General features: G+C 47.4%; 1 non-coding gene and 2 pseudogenes across 1 annotated transcript; all 3 read right to left on the reverse strand.

The window, feature by feature from the left end:
- Window positions 1-331: 331 nt before the first annotated feature.
- The window catches only part of LOC139255884 (guanylate-binding protein 1-like), a 56,001-nt pseudogene continuing 36,048 nt past the window's right edge, over window positions 332-20,284 (reverse strand).
- Window positions 18,375-18,566, reverse strand: LOC139255886 (U2 spliceosomal RNA). Its single transcript, XR_011592143.1, has one exon. It is a non-coding gene; the product is annotated as a U2 spliceosomal RNA (small nuclear RNA).
- On the reverse strand, window positions 18,710-18,939 carry LOC139255887 (U2 spliceosomal RNA; annotated as a pseudogene).

The following is a 20,284-nucleotide window of genomic DNA, read 5'->3' on the forward strand; positions in this document are numbered from 1 at the left end:
ATCCCCTATGATTATTATTCTGTTTTTTTACTAATTTCCCTAATTTGTCTGCATACTTCTTCCTCCACCTGCCTTTCACTACTAGGTGGTCTGTAGACAGCATTATTAGTGTGGTTGATCCTTTGGTATCTTCATTCTCTATCCATATGGATTCTATTGTTGACTTGCTGATAGCTGTGTCACTTTTTTCTACTGCCGTTAAATAATCCCGCATAAGTACAGCTACTCCACCTCCCCTTTTCTCCTCTATCTTTTTTATGCAACCTTTCTCAGCCGTTTTGTGTGAAGTTTTAAAGTATGCTGTTCATTGAAATTTATTTCCTCAGATGGTTTAAACACGGTCGAAATCGTCATAATAGCCTTTGTTACTGTGAACACTTCTGTAATTGTACTCGTCCTGGTGTTAAGGTGGAAGAAAAAAACGCAAGGTAAATAATTGGGATGGAATATTCAAAGTAACTTAGCTACCACACAAGTACTAGGTAATAGAAACAAAGAAACATAGAAAATAGATGCAGGATTAGGCCATTTGGCCCTTCGAGCCTGCACCACCATTCAATAAGATTATGGCTGATCATTCCCTCAGTACCCCTTTCCTGCTTTCTCTCCATACCCCTTGATCCCTTTAGCCGTAATGGCCATATCTAACTCCCTCTTGAATATATCTAATGAACTGGCATCAACAACTCTCTGCGGTAGAGAATTCCACAGGTTAACAACTCTCTGAGTGAAGAAGTTTCTCCTCATCTCAGTCCTAAATGGCCTACCCCTTATCCTTAGACTGTGTCCCTGGTTCTGGACTTCCCCAACATTGGAAACATTCTTCCCGCGTCTAACCTGTCCAATCCCGTCAGAATCTTGTAAGTTTCTATGAGATCCCCTCTCATCTTTCTAAACTCCAGTGTATAAAGGCCCAGTTGATCCAATCTCTCCTCATATGTTAGTCCCGCCATCCTGGGAATCAGTCTGGTGAAACTTCGCTGCACTCCCTCAGTAGCAAGAACGTCCTTCCTCAAATTAGGAGACCAAAACTGAACACAATATTCCAAGTGAGGCCTCACCAAGACCCTGTACAACTGCAGTAAGACCTCCCTGCTCCTACACTCAAATCCCCTAGCTATGAAGGCCAATATACCATTTGTCTTCTTCACCGCCTGCTGTACCTGCCTGCCAACTTTCATGACTGATGAACCATGACATCCAGGTCCCATTGCACCTCCCCTTTTCCTAATCTGCCGCCATTCAGATAATATTCTGCCTTCGTGTTTTTGCCCCCAAAGAGGATAGCCTCACATTTATCCACATTATACTGCATCTGCCATGCATTTGCCCACTCACCTAACCTGTCCAAGTCACTCTGCAGCCTTTTAGCGTCCTCCTCACAGCTCACACCACCACCCAGTTTAGTGTCATCTGCAAACTTGGAGATATTACACTCAATTCCTTCATCTAAATCATTGATGTATATTGTAAATAGCTGGGGTCCCAGCACTGAGCCCTGCGGCATTTCATTAGTCACTGCCTGCCATTCTGAAAAGGACCCGTTTATCCCGACTCTCTGCTTCCTGTCTGCCAACCAGTTCACTATCCACATCAGTACATTACCTCCAATACCATGTACTTCGATTTTGCACACTAATCTCTTGTGTGGTCCTTGTCAAAGGCCTTTTGAAAGTCCAAATACTTGACTATCTCCAACAAATGAGAGTCAAACCACCATCCCTTGACATTCAATGGCATTACCATCACCAAATCCCCCACCATCAACATCACGGGGGTCGCCATTGAAACTTAACTGGACCAGCCACTGGCAACAAGTGCAGGTCAGGGGCTGAATATACTGTGGTGAGTGTCTCACCTCCTGGCTCCCCAAAGCCTTTCCAACATCTACAAGGCACAAGTCAAGAGTGTAATCGAATATGCTCCACTTGCCTGGATGAGTGCAGCTCCAACAACGCTCAAGAAGCTCGACACCATCCAGGACAAAGCAGCCCGCTTGATTGGCTCCTCATCCACCACCTTCAACAGTCACTCCCTTCACCACCAGCACACTGTGGCTGCATTGTATACCATCTATAAGACACTGCAGTAACTCGCCAAGTTTTCTTTGGCAGCACATCCCAAACTCGTAACCTCCTAGAGGGTCAAGTGCAGCAGGTGCATGGGAACAGCATCACCTGCAAGTTCCTCATCAAGTCACACACCATCCTGACTTGGAAATATATCGGCCGTTCCTTCATCGTCACTGGATCCTGGAACTCCCTCCGTAACAGCACTGTGGGAGTACCTTCACCACATGGACTGCAGCGGTTCAAGGCAGCGGCTCACCACCACCTTCTCAAGGGGCAATTCGCGATGGGCAATAAATGCTGGCCTTGTCAGCGACGCCCACATCCCATGAACTAATATTAAAAAAATAGTTTAGAAACTAAAATATGTATTTCCCAGGAAGACAAGTAACGAGAAAATAATTTTTCAAAGTTCCTACTTCCTCATGCATCAGATTCAATTCATCGGAGTCAATTCATCATTTTGTTACAGATGATTATGGGCTGGAATTTACGGTGGGTAATAACGACGAACAAACAGCATTTGCTGTTATTACCCCCCTGAATCTGACCGCAATTTCAGGAGGAGAGACTGGATCAACTGGGCCTTTATACATTGGAGTTTAGAAGGATGAGAGGGGATCTCATAGAAACATACAAGATTCTGACGGGACGGGACAGGTTAGATGCGGGTAGAATGTTCCCGATGATGGGAAAGTCCAGAACCAGGGGACACAGTCTTAGGATAAGGGGTAGGCCATTTAAGACTGAGATGAGGAGAAACTTCTTCACTCAGAGAGTTGTTAACCTGTGGAATTCCCTGGCGCAGAGAGTTGTTGATGCCAGTTCATTGGATATATTCAAGAGGGAGTTAGATATAGCCCTTATGGCTAAAGGGATCAAGGGGTATGTAGAGAAAGCAGGAAAGGGGTACTGAGGGAACGATCAGCTATGATCTTATTGAATGGTGGTGCAGGCTCGAAGGGCCAAATGGCCTACTCCTGCACCTATTTTCTATGTTTTTATGTTTCTATGATGCAGCCCATGCGCATCTAAACGGGGAAATCCTGAAGTTGCGATTAGTCATTCTCTGCTCCGACACGGGCTGCGATGTGTTCCCCCGCTCCCAGCCCCCCTCCCCCCGCCCCCAGCCCCCCTCCCCCCCCAGCCCACCCTCCCCCCCCCGCCCCCAGCCCACCCTCCCCCCCCCCCAGCCCCCATCCCCCTAGCCCTCCACCATCCCTCCACCTGGCAATCAGCGTAATCAGGGAAACTGATTAAAACTTGGGTTTTTCTGCGGTGATATCGCTGTTAAATACCCCATTAAAAGTTAGACCTTGTTGGATTAGGTGTAACTGGGGTTTCAAAGGCCTATTGACTGCTAAACAAATATTATGGCCCTGAAAGACTAATTTTAATTTTGTGGAGTGTCAAATTTCTCCATTATGATAAATAATTACAAATTTTAAGAAAGTTAAATAAAACACTTATATTTTTGAAAAGTTTGTTTCTATTTATTTCAGGGTTAGTTTTTCCCCATGCGAGAGCATGTGACTCCAGACCCACAGCCAATGTGGTTGAATCTAAACTGCCCCCTGAAATGGCCAAACTAGCCTCTTACTAGTTCCAAACCGTTACTCCTTCACCACATGGGGACTGTGGCAGTTCAAGAAGGCAGCTCACCTCCACCTTCTTGAGGGCAATTGGGGACAGGCAATAAATGCCGGCCTTGCCAGTGACACCCACATTCCAAGAATGAATCATTAAAAAATACTGTTGACTTTGACGGAATCATCATCATAGGCAGTCCCTCAAAACGAGGATGATTTGCTTCCACACCAAAAAGGGATGAGTTCACAGGTATTAGAATGAAGGACCTAATATTCCAGATCCTGAGCTACATGTTGAAGGGTGGAAGATGCCTGTGCGTGGATTTTTTTAATGTAGGGTGACCGTTGCACACCAGCCACCACACGGGCTTGACAGAGCTAGGTCTGGCAATAAGCAAAATAAACAATTATTTTGCCTCGGTCTTCACAGTGGAAGACACAAAAACCATGCCAAAAATTGCTGGTCACAGGAATGTGGGAAGGGAGGACCTTGAGACTATCACTATCACTAGGGGGGTAGTGCTGGACAGGCTAATGGGACTCAAGGTAGACAAGTCCCCTGGTCCTGATGAAATGCATCCCAGGGTATTAAAAGAGATGGCGGAAGTTATAGCAGATGCATTCGTTATAATCTACCAAAATTCTCTGGACTCTGGGGAGGTACCAGTGGATTGGAAAGCAGCTAATGTAACGCCTCTGTTTAAAAAAGGGGCAGACAAAAGGCAGGTAACTATAGGCCGGTTAGTTTAACATCTGTAGTGGAGAAAATGCTTGAAGCTATCATTAAGGAAGAAATAGCGGGACATCTAGATAGGAATAGTGCAATCAAGCAGACGCAACATGGATTCATGAAGGGGAAATCATGTTTAACTAATTTACTGGAATTCTTTGAGGATATAATGAGCATGGTGGATAGAGGTGTACCGATGGATGTGGTGTATTTAGATTTCCAAAAGGCATTCGACAAGGTGCTACACAAAAGGTTACTGCAGAAGATAAAGATACGCGGAGTCAGCGGAAATGTATTAGCATGGAGAGAGAATTGGCTGGCTAACAGAAAGCAGAGAGTTGGGATAAATGGGTCCTTTTCGGGTTGGAAATCGGTGGTTAATGGTGTGCCACAGGGATCGGTGCTGGGACCACAACTGTTTACAATATACATAGATGACCTGGAGGAGGGGACAGAGTGTAGTGCAACAAAATTTGCAGATGACACAAAGATTAGTGGGAAAGTGGATTGTGTAGAGGACACAGAGAGGCTACAAAGAGATTTAGATAGGTTAAGCGAATGGGCTAAGGTTTGGCAGATGGAATACAATGTCGGAAAATGTGAGGTCATCCACCTTGGGGGAAAAAAACAGTGAAAGGGAATATTATTTGAATGGGCATGAATCCCAAAAAGTTAGTTTGCAGGTGCAGCAGGTAATCAGGAAGGCGAATGGAATGTTGGCCTTCATTGCGAGAGGGATGGAGTACAAAAGCAGGGAGGTCCAGCTGCAACTGTATAGGGTATTGGTGAGGCCGTACCTGGAGTACTGCGTGCAGTTTTGGTCACCTTACTTAAGGAGGGATATACTAGCTTTGGAGGGGGTACAGAGACGATTCACTCAGCTGATTCCGGAGATGAGGGGGTTACCTTATGATGATAGATTGAGTAGACTGGGTCTTTACTCGTTGGAGTTCAGAAGGATGAGGGGTGATTTTATAGAAACATTTAAAATAATGAAAGGGATAGACAAGATAGAGGCAGAGAGGTTGTTTCCACTGGTCGGGGAGACTAGAACTAGGGGGCACAGCCTCAAAATACGGGGGAGCCAATTTAAAACTGAGTTGAGAAGGAATTTCTTCTCCCAGAGGGTTGTGAATCTGTGGAATTCTCTGTCCAAGGAAGCAGTTGAGGCTAGCTCATTGAATGTATTCAAATCACAGATAGATACATTTTTAACCAATAAGGGAATTAAGGGGTATGGGGAGCGGGTGGGTAAGTGGAGCTGAGTCCACGGCCAGATCAGCCATGATCTTTTTGAATGGCAAAGCAGGCTTGAGGGGCTAGATGGCCTACTCCTGTTCCTAATTCTTATGTTCTTATGTTCTTATGTCTTGGTCCAGTGGCAAGGATTACCCAAGACAATTGGAGACCAGCTCCCCCTGCTGCTGCCTCCTCTGGGCCCCAAACACTCGCCTCTCCTGGGCCGCGATCAAACCCCTCTACGAACTTTTGCCACTCCTTCGCCCCGATTTTGCCACTCCTGCTGTAGCTGCCCGCACTGCAGCCAGCCGTCGCCCTCCTGCAGCAGCACGCGCTGCTCCCTGCAGTGGTATGCCGCTGCACGCTGCTCCCTCCAATGGCCCCGGCCTGCTGATGGTCTTGCGGGCTGGGGCCAGGCCACCGCCCATTGCTCCTTCTAATGGCTCCAGCCTGCTGTGTTGTGATAATGACCAGATAATCTGTCAGTGACAGATAAACAATTATTCATTCACATAAACAGCGGTTTTCAAATGAACCTCATCACACGAAAGGAGAAATGCGTAAAACCGAGATTCTACACAAAGCACCATTGTATGAAATGATAACTATTTCGATTATGTTGTATGAATTTTAGATGAATCAATGCATTATGTTTTTTTCTTCCCCTCATTTTCATGCAAACAGATGATCAGCAGGACAAGAACAGCTGCCATCCCAGGTGCATTAAATGCAGTTGCTTACACTGCCTTGGATTGTTCCATTGATTTACTGTTTGCGATGGATGGTTGCATTAATTCCTAAACGGTAAACATGAACTAGATGGAGCAGGAAAGAAAATCAGACATGGAGGACCACAAGACCCTTACAGAACCATCGCATTTTATTCTTAACCAATTTGATTGGGATGAAAATCAGGAGGCTGTGTTACAGACATACGATACTCCCCCCGTCCCAACCCCCAGACAGATTTTGCTCTTTGCCGCCATACGGGCCAATGCTCAAATGTAAAGGATGAAAATACATCCCCGTTTAAGAAAAAAGTTTCATACAGATGCATCTTGTAGGGTCGAATTACCCCTTTTTATATCCCCGTTTGCCCCTCCGGTGGGCGTGGGGTGCTGGAGCTAACAGATGAGCAGTGTCTCCGGGAAAACTGCCCTGGAGTCTTGAGGGGCGCAGTCCTGGCAGCGTGCGCCCCGCGGTTAGCACCCCTGGTCGGTGCGCAACTGATGATGATGTCATCGCCATGCACGCTGACCCGTCACCGCCCTGCACCGTACCCCTTTGTGCCCCACGGGGGTCACGAGGCCGGTGCGGGCGGAGGTCAAGGGGAGGCCTTGAGCGATCCGGGCTGCCATTTATATTTGTCGCCTGACTCTTGTGTCGGCCCAACAATGGCGGCCCTTGCATCGATCAGACCGCCATTGTGCAGGCCGGCACTGCGTTTTGGGTACCGGGCTGCTGGCCTGATCGATCGCGTCCCTGATGGCCCAGTGACGGCCTGCAGAGTGTGCAGCGGGCGGCCCTCCCCTTTAATTCCACGTCGGGCGCAGGAAACCCTGGCTGCGGGAGGTTACCGCCTTCAATCGGGGCAAGGGGCAATTTCGCGGCTAAAGACTATTCTACCACTTGTTAAATCTGTATTGAATATGTATTTTGTGAAATCACCTTTGCATTAACCAAATATGTACCTGATGATTATTAACAGGATGTAAGCATTTGTTGTAACCTCACACATGTACTGTGACTTGTATTTTTGATATGTAACTTCTACAGTTCTTTAAATAATCATTTTTAGTATTAATCAAATAAGTCCTTACTACTAGGGGGAATCAAGGGGTATGGCGAGAAACAGGAATGGGATACTGAAGTTGCATGTTCAGCCATGAACTCATTGAATGGTGGTGTAGGCTCGAAGGGCCGAATGGCCTACTCCTGCACCGATTTTCTATGTTTCTCTGTAAGTATGCAGTAATCTTTAAACCGAGTATCTGTCAAGCCTTAATAAACTGTGAACAAAAGAAGCAATCTGCCTTGATTCAATGAACACAGCGTGACATTGCGAACATCAGCAGCAGCTATAAAAAACTAACTGGTCCTGGCACTGGATAAGGGGAGAAATTTAGTCGCACCTCGTTAAAATTGTGAAAAGTTAGCGTCAGACGCAAACAAATTCTAACGTCTTCCAGATTGGGCTTTGGGGCCCAGGCAGGAAGGGAGGGCAGTAGATCAAGCGCGAATGACAGCGCTCTACCCAATTTCAGGTGACTTGCGATCAGGTAAGTGCGTATTTTTCTTGCAGTTCGGCAGCATTCGCCCACAGGGAGCCTCCGAACGCAAATTCAGGCCCATGATCTTTCTCCTGCGCCTCAGCTGTTGGATCGCCTGGGAAAATACAGGAAAATCGGACGCGACTGAGCACAGCTCAGTTCAGGACCCCGCCCTCCTTGGACCAAAAATCGGCCTGGCTCCCTTAGTGTTTGTCCTCTTCTCCAGCAATTGTCCTGTCACGGTAACACGGCCCCAGGCACAAGCTTGAATTGTTCCACCAAGTATTATATGGTATTTCCTTACAAGATTTCGGGATAAAGAATGCTCCTCAGTCCATGTTATCTCCGCCCAGAACATCAGCTCCACCTATCATACGCTGGGTTGTCAGCTTGCCTCAGTTGGTCTGAGTCAGAACGTTTTGGATCAAGTGTACTCCAGCTTATATCCGAAGCTGGCATTTCAGTGCAGTACTGAGGGAGGACTACACTGATAGACACGCCGTTCTGCATACCATGGATCATTAAACTGAGGCCCAGTCCCTGTGTGAAGGGACTATTAGAAGGGGACTCTCCCAGTATCTCGGCCAACATGGCTCACTCAACTAACACTATGGAAAGCACATCAGTTGTCAACGCATCTCCGTACTGCTTGTGGGATCTTCCAATGCGCTCGTGGCCATTTGTGTGTCACATGGCAGTCATTGCAACAGATTCATTCATGGCGTATGGTTCATTTCTCCAGGTTGCTGAAAAATGTGACGAGGATGCTGTCTAAGTCGAAGCTCTGATATAAGGTCCCGCAGTGGGTCCATGTGAACGATTGCATTTGTTCTGCAATTCAGTCTAGTCTCGGGTTAGGCAAGCCAAGGCACCATAAACATTTGCTCATTTGTGGGATCGAGCCTTGTTCAAAAGGGCTGCAGTGTTTGTCAACAAGTACAATGACTACACCTCGAAAGTTAGCCAATGACTGTGAAATACTTTGGGACATCCTGGGGATGTGAAAGGCGCTATATAAATGCAAGTTCCTTCTGCTATAATACTTAGTACATAAGCTCTGAGTGGGAAAAAAGTGTCCATCATGAACAAGCCCACGATATCTTTTACTTTATTAGTGAAACACAGTTTGGGGACAATAATCCCTAATGCTCTTTGTGGTACATCTCTAGCTACATTCATTATAGAATCAATAAATTATAGAACGGTTACAGCACAGAAGGAGATCATTCGGCCAGTGCCGGCTCTCTGCAAGATCACTTCAACCAGTCCCACTCCCCCACCCTTTCCCCGGAGCCCTGCAAATGTTTTTCCTTCAGGTACTGATCCAATTCCCTTATGAAAGCCATGATTGAGTCTGCCTTCACCGCCCTCTCAGGCAGCGCATTCCCGATCCTAACCACTCGCTGCGTAAAAAAGTTTTTCCTCATGTCGCCTTTAGTTCTTTCGCTCATCCACCTTAAATCTGTGTCCTCTGATTCTCGACCCTTCGCCAACGGGAACAGTTTCTCTCTATCCACTCTGTCTAGACCCCTCGTGATTCTGAACACCTCGATCAAATCTCCTCTCAACCTTCTCTGCTCCAAGGAGAACAACCCCAGCTTCTCCAGTTTATCAATGTAACTGAAGTCCCACATCCCCGGGACCACTCTGGTCAATTTCCTCTGCACCCTCTCTAAGGCCTTCACATCCTTCCTAAAGTGCGGGGCCCAGAATTGGACACAATGCTCCAGTTGGGGCTGAACCAGTGTTTTGTAAAGGTTCATCATAACTTCCTTGCTTTTGTACTCTATGCCTCTATTTATGAAGCCCAGGATTCCGTATACCTTTTTAACCGCTTTCTCAACCTGCCCTGCCACCTTCAATGACTTGTGCACATATAGCCCCCAGTCTCCCTGTCCATGCACCCACTTTAGTTTCTATTGCCTTTCCTCGTTCTTTCTACCAAAATGTATCACTTTGCACTTTTCTGCATTAAATTTCATATGTCTCTGCCCTTTCCACCAGCCTATCTATGTCTTCCTGAAGTCTGTCACTGTCCTCCTCTCTCTTCACTATACTTCTGAGTTTTGTGTCATCTGCAACATTTTGAAATTGTATCCTGTACACAAGTCATTAATATATATCAAGAAAAGCATCAACCCCCAATTTCAGCACCAACGGTGAAACTCACTTTTGGAAAAAACTCTTGAACAGATTTCGTGCTAATTTTGCACCAACAGGCAAGAATTTGTAATAGCCAGGCACGATCAAGGTAGCAGTATCTAGAGCAATGTCCACGAATGAAGGGGAGCCTGTTTCTTCGAGCTGCTTCCTCAGAGAGTCGATCTCCTCCTGCATTTCTTGGGCACGCTCGTGGAATTCTTCTTTTAAGAGGTTGTTCTGCTCCAGTAACCGATGCCCCAGGACATTCTCATGCTCCGACCCGCTCCAGTTCCGCCTTCTGCCGGAGTTGCCGCTGGTTCTCCTCCTTTGTCCAGCTGCCGGACAACACGGTTCTCCTCTTCCAACGTTCTGCTTTCCTGCTCTGCTGCTTTGGCCCTCTCCCGTGTGGCTTGGGAACCAAAAACAACAAGAGAGAATAAGTTAGAAACGTCGGTGCTGTAGTCCCACAAAGTCAGCGAACATTTCAATCCAACTGCTGAACCCCGAACGGGCTGGATTTTTGGCTTTGCTCATTTCGGGGCAGTAATTGCGGTAATCGGGGCGGTAAAGTTTGCGCCCGGGAGCAATTTGCACCTCAGTCAGCAAAATTGGGCACCTGGGCCCTGAGTGAGGGGCAGAGAGATAAGGGAGACGTTGCACACCTCTCTTAGGGCACTAGGCCGGCCGAGCATGGGAAAATCCTGAGCTAAGCAGCCGGCTGAGCATGGGAAAATCCTGAGCTAAATCGCCGGCCTCAGAGCGCTCTGAGATCTCTGGGGGAGGAAAAGAAACCCACCAAAAAGATTCCCAATCAATAACTCACGCCACCACAGCATAAATCGCAATAAACAACGATCACACTTACCCGAGGTGGACATTACTCACCTCACTACAGCTGCTACAGCTCAGACCGCCAGGTTTCACAGGCGGTCCGAGCACGGTGTTCTACGCAGTGCTACCGATCAAGCGGAAGCCAAAAATCGAGCCAGTGTCACCACCAGGGGCGTTGCACACCGGCTCGCCTCTTCCGGGCGGTAATGCTCCCCGCCCCACCGAAACCGCCACTGAAAGTCCCGGCGAGGCGCTGGAAGCTGGCTGCCCACCCGGAGGAGCTCATCGCCGCCATTGCCGCCCCACCGGGGCAAAAACAGAGGCAGCAACTAGCCGAAAATCCAGCCCCAAATATAATAACAGTCCAATCACTAAATGACCACAAGGCCCGAGAGCAGTGGTCAGCACGTAAGGCCCTGGTCGCCCTACGAAAGAAGGAGAGGGTGGACACTGTCGGGTGGTTCCCCGAGCAGACTGTCGAACTCGTTTGGCAGAATGTCTCATCGCCAGAGCTTTCACACAAGCACCAAGACATAGCTTGGTTGGCGGTGAGGAGGGCCCTACCCGTCAGATCCTTCATGCACAGCCGGGGTTTCAGAGACACGGCACTCCGCCCCCGAGTTGGCTGTGGTGCGGACGAGACTGTCATCCATCTCCTTCGGGATTGCCCCTTTGCAAGGCAGGTCTGGAAGGAGATGCAGTGGTTGCTGTCGAGGTTCATCCCAAGCAGCTCCGTAACACAGGACTCTGTGCTCTACGGGCTGTTCCCAGAGACACACCGAGACAGACATCACCTGCTGCTGGAGGGCCATCAACTCGGTGAAAGACGCACTTTGGTCTTGCCGAAACTTGCTGGTCTTCCAGAGCAAGGAGATGTCCACGTCTGCGTGTTGCAGATTGGCGCAATCCAAGGTCCAGGACTACGTGCTGAGGGACACACTGAAAATTGGTGCAAAGGCATGATGGGGAAGGGCCACAGTTTAAGGCCCTTCCGTCACGGTAAACCCAGAGGGTGAAATCAGGCTGTACTTGGTGCTCTATGTATACAAGCAGATTAACATGTACTGAAAAACACCTGTGTTGTGCCGTGTATAATGAAAGTCTCTGCACTGTTTAGTAACTTGTAAAGAAATGTAAATGTATCCCCATCTGTTCCGTGTACTGCTTTCATCTGCATAGTGCTACATGTAACGTGATTTGTGATCGGTATTGAAATGTATCCTGGAATGTAATGTAAACCTGTTCTCATCTGCTCCATGTAAAACCCTTATTTGCACCATACTACATGTAACATGATTTATGGATTGTACTAAACTGTACCTTGAAATGAAATGCACGCAAGTGCATTGTATGGGACTGCTGTCAGCATCCAAACGAATTGTATGGAATTGCTGATTGCAAGGTACTGAGTTATTTTCCAGTGTATTGTGAAAATTTTATATGAATAAAGTATATTTTTGAAAAAAAAAGTCCAATTATTAAATAAAATACAGAAAATAATCAAAAAAAGGTCATAAAATTCTGGCCTTTATATTTAAAACAGAAATTTGTTTTTATAAGAACATAAGAGCATAAGAAATCGGAGCAGGAGTAGGTCATACGGCCCCTCGAGCCTGCTCTGCCATTTAATAAGATCATGGCTGATCTGATCAGCTCCACCTCCCCGCCCGCTCCCCATAACCCCTTATCCCCTTATCTATTTCTGTCTATTTCTGTCTTAAATTTATTCAATGTCCCAGCTTCCACAGCTCTCTGAGGCAGCGAATTCCACAGATCCACAACCCTCAGAGAAGAAATTCCTCCTCATCTCAGTTTTAAATGGGTGGCCCCTTATTCTAAGATCATGCCCCCTAGTTCTAGTCTCCCCTATCAGTGGAAACATCTTCTCTGCATCCACCTTGTCAAGCCCCCTCATAATCTTATACGTTTCGATAAGGTCAACTCTCATTCTTCAGAATTCCAAACAGTAGAGGCTCGGGTGGAGCATAAACACCTCCAATTATATAAATTCCAATTATATAGTGCCTTTAATGTAGTAAAATGTCCCAAGGCGCTTCACAGGAGTATTATAAGACAAAAAATTGACACCGAACCACATAAGAAATTAGGGCAGGTGACCAAAAGCTTGGTCAAATAGGTCAGTTTTAAGGAGCATCTTGAAGGAGGAAAGAGAGGTAGAGAGGCGGAGAGGTTTAGGGAGGGAGTTCCAGAGCTTGGAGCCCAGGCAGCTGAAAGCACGGCCACCGAAGGTTGAGTAATTAAAATCAGGGATGCTCAAGAAAGCAGAATTAGAGGAGTGCGGATATCTCGGGGGGTTATGGGGCTGACAGAGATTACAGAGATAGGGAAGGGCGAGGTCAGGGAGGGATTTGTAAACAGGATGAGAATTTTGAAATGGAGGCGTTGCTTATCCGGGAGCCAATGTAGGTCAGTGAGCACAGAGGGTGATGGGTAAGTGGGACTTGGTGCGAGTTAGGTCAAGGGCTGCTGAGTTTTGGATGACCTCAAGTTTGCGTAGGGTAGAATGTGGAGGCCAGCCAGGAGTGCGTGGGAATAGTCAAGTCTAGAGGTAACAAAGGCATGGATGAGGGTTTCAGGTGCAGATGAGCTGAGGCAGGGCGGAGACAGGCAATGCTACGGAGGTGGAAATCGGCGGTTTTAGTTATGCCTGTGGATATGTGACCAGATGCTCATTTCAGGGTCAGCTATGACACTAAGGTTGCGAACAGTCTGGTTCAGCCTCAGACAGATGCTAGGGAGAGGGCTGGAGTCGGTGGCTGGGGAACGGAGTTTGTGGCGGGGAACCAGAGACAATGGCTTCGACCTTCCCAATATTTAATGAGAGAAAATTTCTGCTCATCCAGGACTGGATGTTGGACAATCAGTCTGACAATTTGGAGACCGTGGAGGGGTTGAAAGACGTGGCAGTGAGGTAGAGCTGGGTGTCGTCAGCGTACACGTGGAAACTGACACCATGTTTTAGGATCATGTCGCCAAGGGGCAGCATATAGATGAGAAATAGGAGAGGGCCTTGGATAGATCCTTGGGGACACCGGGAGTGGGAAGAGAAGCCATTGCAGGTGAGGACTGGAGTATGAGAAAACTAGAATACAAGGGGGTAGAAGTTATGCTGCAGCGATACAGGACCCTGGTTAGACCACACCTGGAGCACTGTGAGCAGTTCTGGGCATCATACCATAGGAAGGATACATTGGCCACTGAGAGTGGGGAGAGAGGGGGTAGGATACATCGCTTTATGCAGTGGTTGCTGGAGTGATGATTTAAGAACATAAGAACATAAGAATTAGGAACAGGAGTAGGCCATCTAGCCCCTCGAGCCTGCTCCGCCATTCAATAAGATCATGGTTGATCTGGCCGTGGACTCAGCTCCACTTACCCACCCGCTCCCCATAACTCTTAATTCCCTTATTGGTTAAAAATCTATCGATCTGTGACTTGAATACATTCAATGAGCTAGCCTCAACTGCTTCCCTGGGCAGAGAATTCCACAGATTCACAACCCTCTGGGAGAAGAAATTCCTTCTCAACTCGGTTTTAAATTGGCTCCCCCGTATTTTGAGGCTGTGCCCCCTAGTTCTAGCCTCCCCCACCAGTGGAAACAACCTCTCTGCCTCTATCTTGTCTATCCCTTTCATTATTTTAAATGTTTCTACAAGATCACCCCTCATTCTTCTGAACTCCAACGAGTAAAGACCCAGTCTACTCAATCTATCATCAGGTAACCCCCTCATCTCCGGAATCAGCCTAGTGAATCGTCTCTGTACCCCCTCCAAAGCCAGTATTTCCTTCCTTAAGTAAGGTGACCAAAACTGCGCGCAGTACTCCAGGTGCGGCCTTACCAATACCCTATACAGTTGCAGCAGGACCTCCCTGCTTTTGTACTCCATCCCTCTCGCAATGAAGGCCAACATTCCATTCACCTTCCTGATTACCTGCTGCACTTGCAAACTAACTTTTTGGGATTCATGCACAAGGACTCAAAAGAGTTTCATGCACAAGGACCTCCAGGTCCCTCTGCACCGCAGCATTTTGTAATTTCTCCCCATTCAAATAATATTCCCTTTTACTGTTTTTTTTTCCAAGGTGGATGACCTCACATTTTCCGACATTGTATTCCATCTGCCAAAACTTAGCACATTCGCTTAACCTATCTAAATCTCTTTGCAGCCTCTCTGTGTCCTCTACACAACCCGCTTTCCCACTAATCTTTGTGACATCTTCAAATTTTGTTACACTACACTCTGTCCCCTCTTCCAGGTCATCTATGTATATTGTAAACAGTTGTGGTCCCAGCACCGATCCCTGTGGCACACCACTAACCACCGATTTCCAACCCGAAAAGGACCCATTTATCCCGACTCTCTGCTTTCTGTTCGCCAGCCAATTCTCTATCCATGCTAATACATTTCCTCTGACTCCGCGTACCTTTATCTTCTGCAGTAACCTTTTGTGTGGCACCTTATCGAATGCCTTTTGGAAATCTAAATACACCACATCCATCGGTACACCTCTATCCACCATGCTCGTTATATCCTCAAAGAATTCTAGTAAATTAGTTAAACATGATTTCCCCTGCATGAATTTGACACAAGGAATGGTTGAGGCAGAGATCAGTGCATCTTTTCAGGGCAAATTGGATAAGGAAGCTGAAAAGGATACAAGGATACGGTGAGAGAGCGGAATTATTTTTGGATCGCTCAAACCACGAGTTGGTTCAAATGTGACTCTGTGCTGTAAATCTCTCTGGTTCTAGGATCTTGGGCAGGATGCAAAAATTTGGGCACTGAGCCTAGTGCACCTTGTTCTCTGTCAGACTCAATAATTCATTAAGCAGAGCTTATGGTACCTTTGTGGTTATGTTACTGGCATAGGCCTGGACTAATGATCCCGAGATATGAGTTAAAATCCTACCAGCTGGGGATTTTAAATTCATATTAGTTAAATAAATCTGGACTAAAAACCGAGTATGACCAATGATTGTTGTAAAAACCTATCTGGTTCACTGATGTCCTTAAGGGAAGGAAATCTGTCGCCTTACCCGGTCTGGTCTCTGAGACTCCAGACCCACAGCAATGTGGTTAACTCTTTACTGCTCTCTGAAACACAGTTGTACCAAACCATTACAAAATATCATGGGCTGCAGGGATTCAAGACCATCTTCTCTAAGGGCAGTGAATCCACGTCCCATGAACAAATCAAAGAAAAAGTTCACTGTTTGAACAAAATTCACACTTGTTAAGAATATGCAGAAGACAAGCAGAATGATATGGTGGATGGGCACATTGATGATGAGCACTGAAAGACCCAGCTTCAGTGTAATAAGATGAAAGACTCTTCCCTGTATTGGAAATAGCACCCAGTCTCAGCCCAGTAGGTGCATGTCTGCTCTTTCAAGTTGTGACCTTGGATTCCATAAGGTAATTTGTGGGTTGGTGAGTGGAAAATCCAAATGTTTCAATAATGTCCATCAGAAAATAATCCCTGGAGCACCTTCTCTAACCACATCCAGCCCTACACAAGTCAGGCTTCTGCGTGATTCTAGTTCACCCTACTTGGTTTGCTCTCTGAAATGGCAAGCCATTAAGCTGTAAGAAAAAGTGTATAAACATTGTGAGGCTATTTCGGTACTGCAATGGGTCACCATCACCTTCTCAGGGCAACTAGAGATGAGCAACACAATAGGAGGGAGAAATTGGCCTCGTTTGCGCCTGCGTGGGGCGATAAGAGGGCGCTCTGGCTCAGCGACAGGGCGCGGTGAGAGTACCAACACCCACCAACTTGCCTCGCAGGTTAGCGATGGTGGTAGCCCCTAACACCACGATCTCCTGCGCCCGGACGATCGGCTGGTACCACCGCAGATGCGACAACACCGGCCAGCGGCAGGAGGTGTTGTGAGCTCTGCCGGCAGCTTGGGGAGCGGTTTTGCAAGGGCATTGCCGCTGAGGTAAGTGAAAACTTTTTTTTGGAACCCACCGGCCATTTTCTTGTCGCATTTTCTTCCGGCGTGCTTGATCAGCCCTGCGCTCTGTTAGAGTGCGTGGGGCTGATGGTCGCGGCTGCCGACGGCTAGCAAGGGATTGCATTTATTGATGGCCCTTCCCTTTCAGGGAGGGAAGGAGCCTCCGATCCCGGCAGTGCTGCCCGGGACACTGTGCAGTGCTCTGACCATACCGCCCCTCCTGCCTGGTTCAGCGCTCCAAGGGAAGTGCTGGCGCTTGATTTAACGCTCCATGTCCCTCCCGGAGCATTAATCCGGAAGCTTGCCTCTGCCAGAATTGAGTAGGGCCCGCCGATACCTTTGCGTTCCCGCAAAATCTATCTCCCCAAACGGGGCGCTACGCAGTTTCTGGTCTTAAGTCTTTCCAGCATCGGCCACATCCCGATGATAAATAAATGAGTAATATGATGTCTGGCACAACACGGCATTAGGAGAGTGTTGCTCTGGGATTGTGAGTGGCAGACCACTGTTGGAGAGATAGCTATCTCTGGCTCCCGAGTCCTTTACTTTGTACCAGGCACCAAACAGCTAAATTGAGGTTACTGACATTAATCGCAAGGCGGGGGGGGGGGGGGGGGGGGGTATAAAGAGATCTATGGGAAAAGAGTGAAGGAATGGGATGAATTGAATAACTCTTTCAATCCAACACAGGCACGATGGGCTGAATGGCCTCCTTCTGTGCTGTATGATTCTATAAATCTGCTGAATTTTGAACATAAGAACGTAAGAAATAGGAGCAGGAGCCGACCTTTCGGCCCCTCGAGCCTGCTCCGCCATTCCATAAGATCATGGCTGATCTTCGACCTCAACTCCCGTTTCCTGCACTATCCCCGTATCCCTCGATTCCCTTAATATCCAAAAATCTATCGATCTCTGTCTAGATTATACTCAACCACTGAGCATCCACTGGAGTAGAGAATTCCAAAGGTTTACCACCCTCTGAGTGAAGAAATTCCTCCTCATCTCAGTCCTAAATGGCCGACTCCTTATTCTGAGACTGTGACCCCCTGGTTCTAGACTCCAAAGGCAGGGGAAACATCCTCCCTGCATCTACCCTGTCAAGCCCTGTAAGAATTTTGTCTGTTTCAATGAGATCACCTCTCATTCTTCTCGAGAATTTAGGCCTAACCTGCTAGGGCTGCTGAGCATGTAGTTGGGCCCAGGGAAGGTCGAACAACTAAAAATAAAAAGCATCAAAAACAAAACAAAAAAACCTGACGACCTTTAGGGGACCGCATCCAGGTAAGTACCTGTAAAGATAAAATTTAAATAAACTTCATTAACCTTTTTTACAGCATCTTGACACTTAGCGTTGAGGACAGAGCTGCCTGCACACAGCGGTCCAATGCCAACTCCCGCCGACTCCTGCCCACACCAATCTGGCCTGGAGCGGGCGGGAGGTCACTTACTGATGTCAGCGGGTGGTTCCAGCGGCTCTCCCCACCCCCGCCCACTCCAGGCCACGATGAAAGTGGCACTGGGCGGTTCGAGCAGAGGTTCGTGTCAGGTTCCCCACACACCTCCGTGGAGGTGGATGGGTCAAACCTCCCCACCCACCTCCTGTTTCCAAAAATGCAAGCATATACCTTCCTGACCAGGGAGAAACCACCCGGAGGTCATGGTGGCTGGTCAGAAACGGTACTACACTTGATCTTAGCCAAAAGGCCGAGAAGCGATTTTGTGTAATTTTTTTTTTTTTTTTTTTTTTAATAAATTCGTAGCCAATCGTTTCCAATTCTTTGTCAAGTCACAAACGCCAGAGGTCACCCTGCACCAGTCAAGGATCACTCTGCGCCAATGCTCTTAGCCAAAAGGCCTAGAGCCACTGCACCGTTCCTGGAAGTACTGCAATACCAGGTTCGTGCCATGGAGGTGGATGGGTCAGGTCCCCCACACACCTCCGTGGAGGTGGATGGGTCACCAATCCCACCCACCTCCTGTTTACAAAAATGTAAGCATATACCTTCCTGACCAGGGAGAAACCACCCGGAAGTCATGGTGGCTGGTCAGGTTAGTTATGCAGATCTTAGCCAAAAGGCCGAGAAGCGATTTTGTGTAATGCCTCTATTAACACCCTGCCCCACACTCAGGGCCCAGCTGATGAATTTTGCTGACTGAGGTGCAAACTGTTCTTTATCTCTCGTCATCAAGGTTACGCCGGCCTGTAGAAGGGCCTCCAAGCGCTGCTCCTTTCTTTTGAGAAATGCATGCAGAACTTCCTCAGCCTGTAAAAAGAAAACAGAGTTTGTTTTGGGGAGATTGCTAGCATTCAACAAAGGAATATTGTCGCATGAGATGCCAAAGGTCGGAGGGGAGGACACACCCCAGTTGTAAGGGAGTGGGGGAGGAGGGTGAACCCGAGGTAAACAAGTTGTGGCGATTATGCAACACCACGCTTCGGTTTATAAAGTATTGTAATCTGAGAGAAAGTGAAGCTGGAGGGAGCTGAGTAGCTCCACAGTTCAGAAGTCCTGGAAAAAGGAACGAGTTTGAGTCGGAGACTATGTCATGAGTTTTGGTTTCAATGGCTCAGGGATTTAAAGGGGAAGGAAAGTGAGAAGCGTGTATTCAGGGTATTGTGTTCCTAACACAGATGAGGCTACACACAGGGAGGTTAAAGTAACAGTGACCTCAGTCTTTAATAAGACACTCCAGAGTGAGGAACAGGCCTTAGGGGCCGGCTTATATACAGTGCTCCCAAAGGATGTTGGGATCCCTTGGGACTTCAGGGGATGAGCTCCCTGGTGGCGGAACATGGGAGTGCATGCGTTACAGATACACAACACAGGGCTTAGCGGGAAACAAAGGGAGACAGCTAGGAGGATAGAGGGGGACAGGTTACAGGATAGAATGAGACAGATTGGAGAGTAGAATTAAACGGGCAGGAGACTATAAGTACCCGCTGTCCCCCTCCCTAAACTCCTCGCCTCGTATGTACACTTTAAGGAAACTCACACAATACTAAAATTGCAAGAAAATACAGCTTTGGATAATTGGAGATGAGGTATAAATTAACCCTAGTCTGACCAAATGGTAGAACAGGTTTCAAGGTGATGAAGGGAGCAGTAACATAGTGGTTATGTTACTGGACTAGTAATCCAGAAGACCTGGCCTAATAATCTCGTAGACTAGAGTTGAAATCCCACCACGGCAGCTGGCGAATTTAAATTCAGTTAAGTAAATAAATCTGGAATTAAAAAATAAAGCTAGTGCAGGTATCAGTAATGGTGATATTTTTGAGAAATGCATGCATGAAACTACCGGGTTGTTGGAAAAACCCAACTGGTTCACTAATGTCCTTTAGGGAAGGAAATCTGCCGCCCTTCCCCGGTCTGGCCTATCTTCTTCTATACGTGACGCCAGACACACAGCAATGTGGTTGGCTCTTAACTACC

The sequence above is a fragment of the Pristiophorus japonicus genome, unplaced genomic scaffold (assembly GCF_044704955.1).
Source record: "Pristiophorus japonicus isolate sPriJap1 unplaced genomic scaffold, sPriJap1.hap1 HAP1_SCAFFOLD_658, whole genome shotgun sequence".
Classification (NCBI taxonomy): domain Eukaryota; kingdom Metazoa; phylum Chordata; class Chondrichthyes; family Pristiophoridae; genus Pristiophorus; species Pristiophorus japonicus.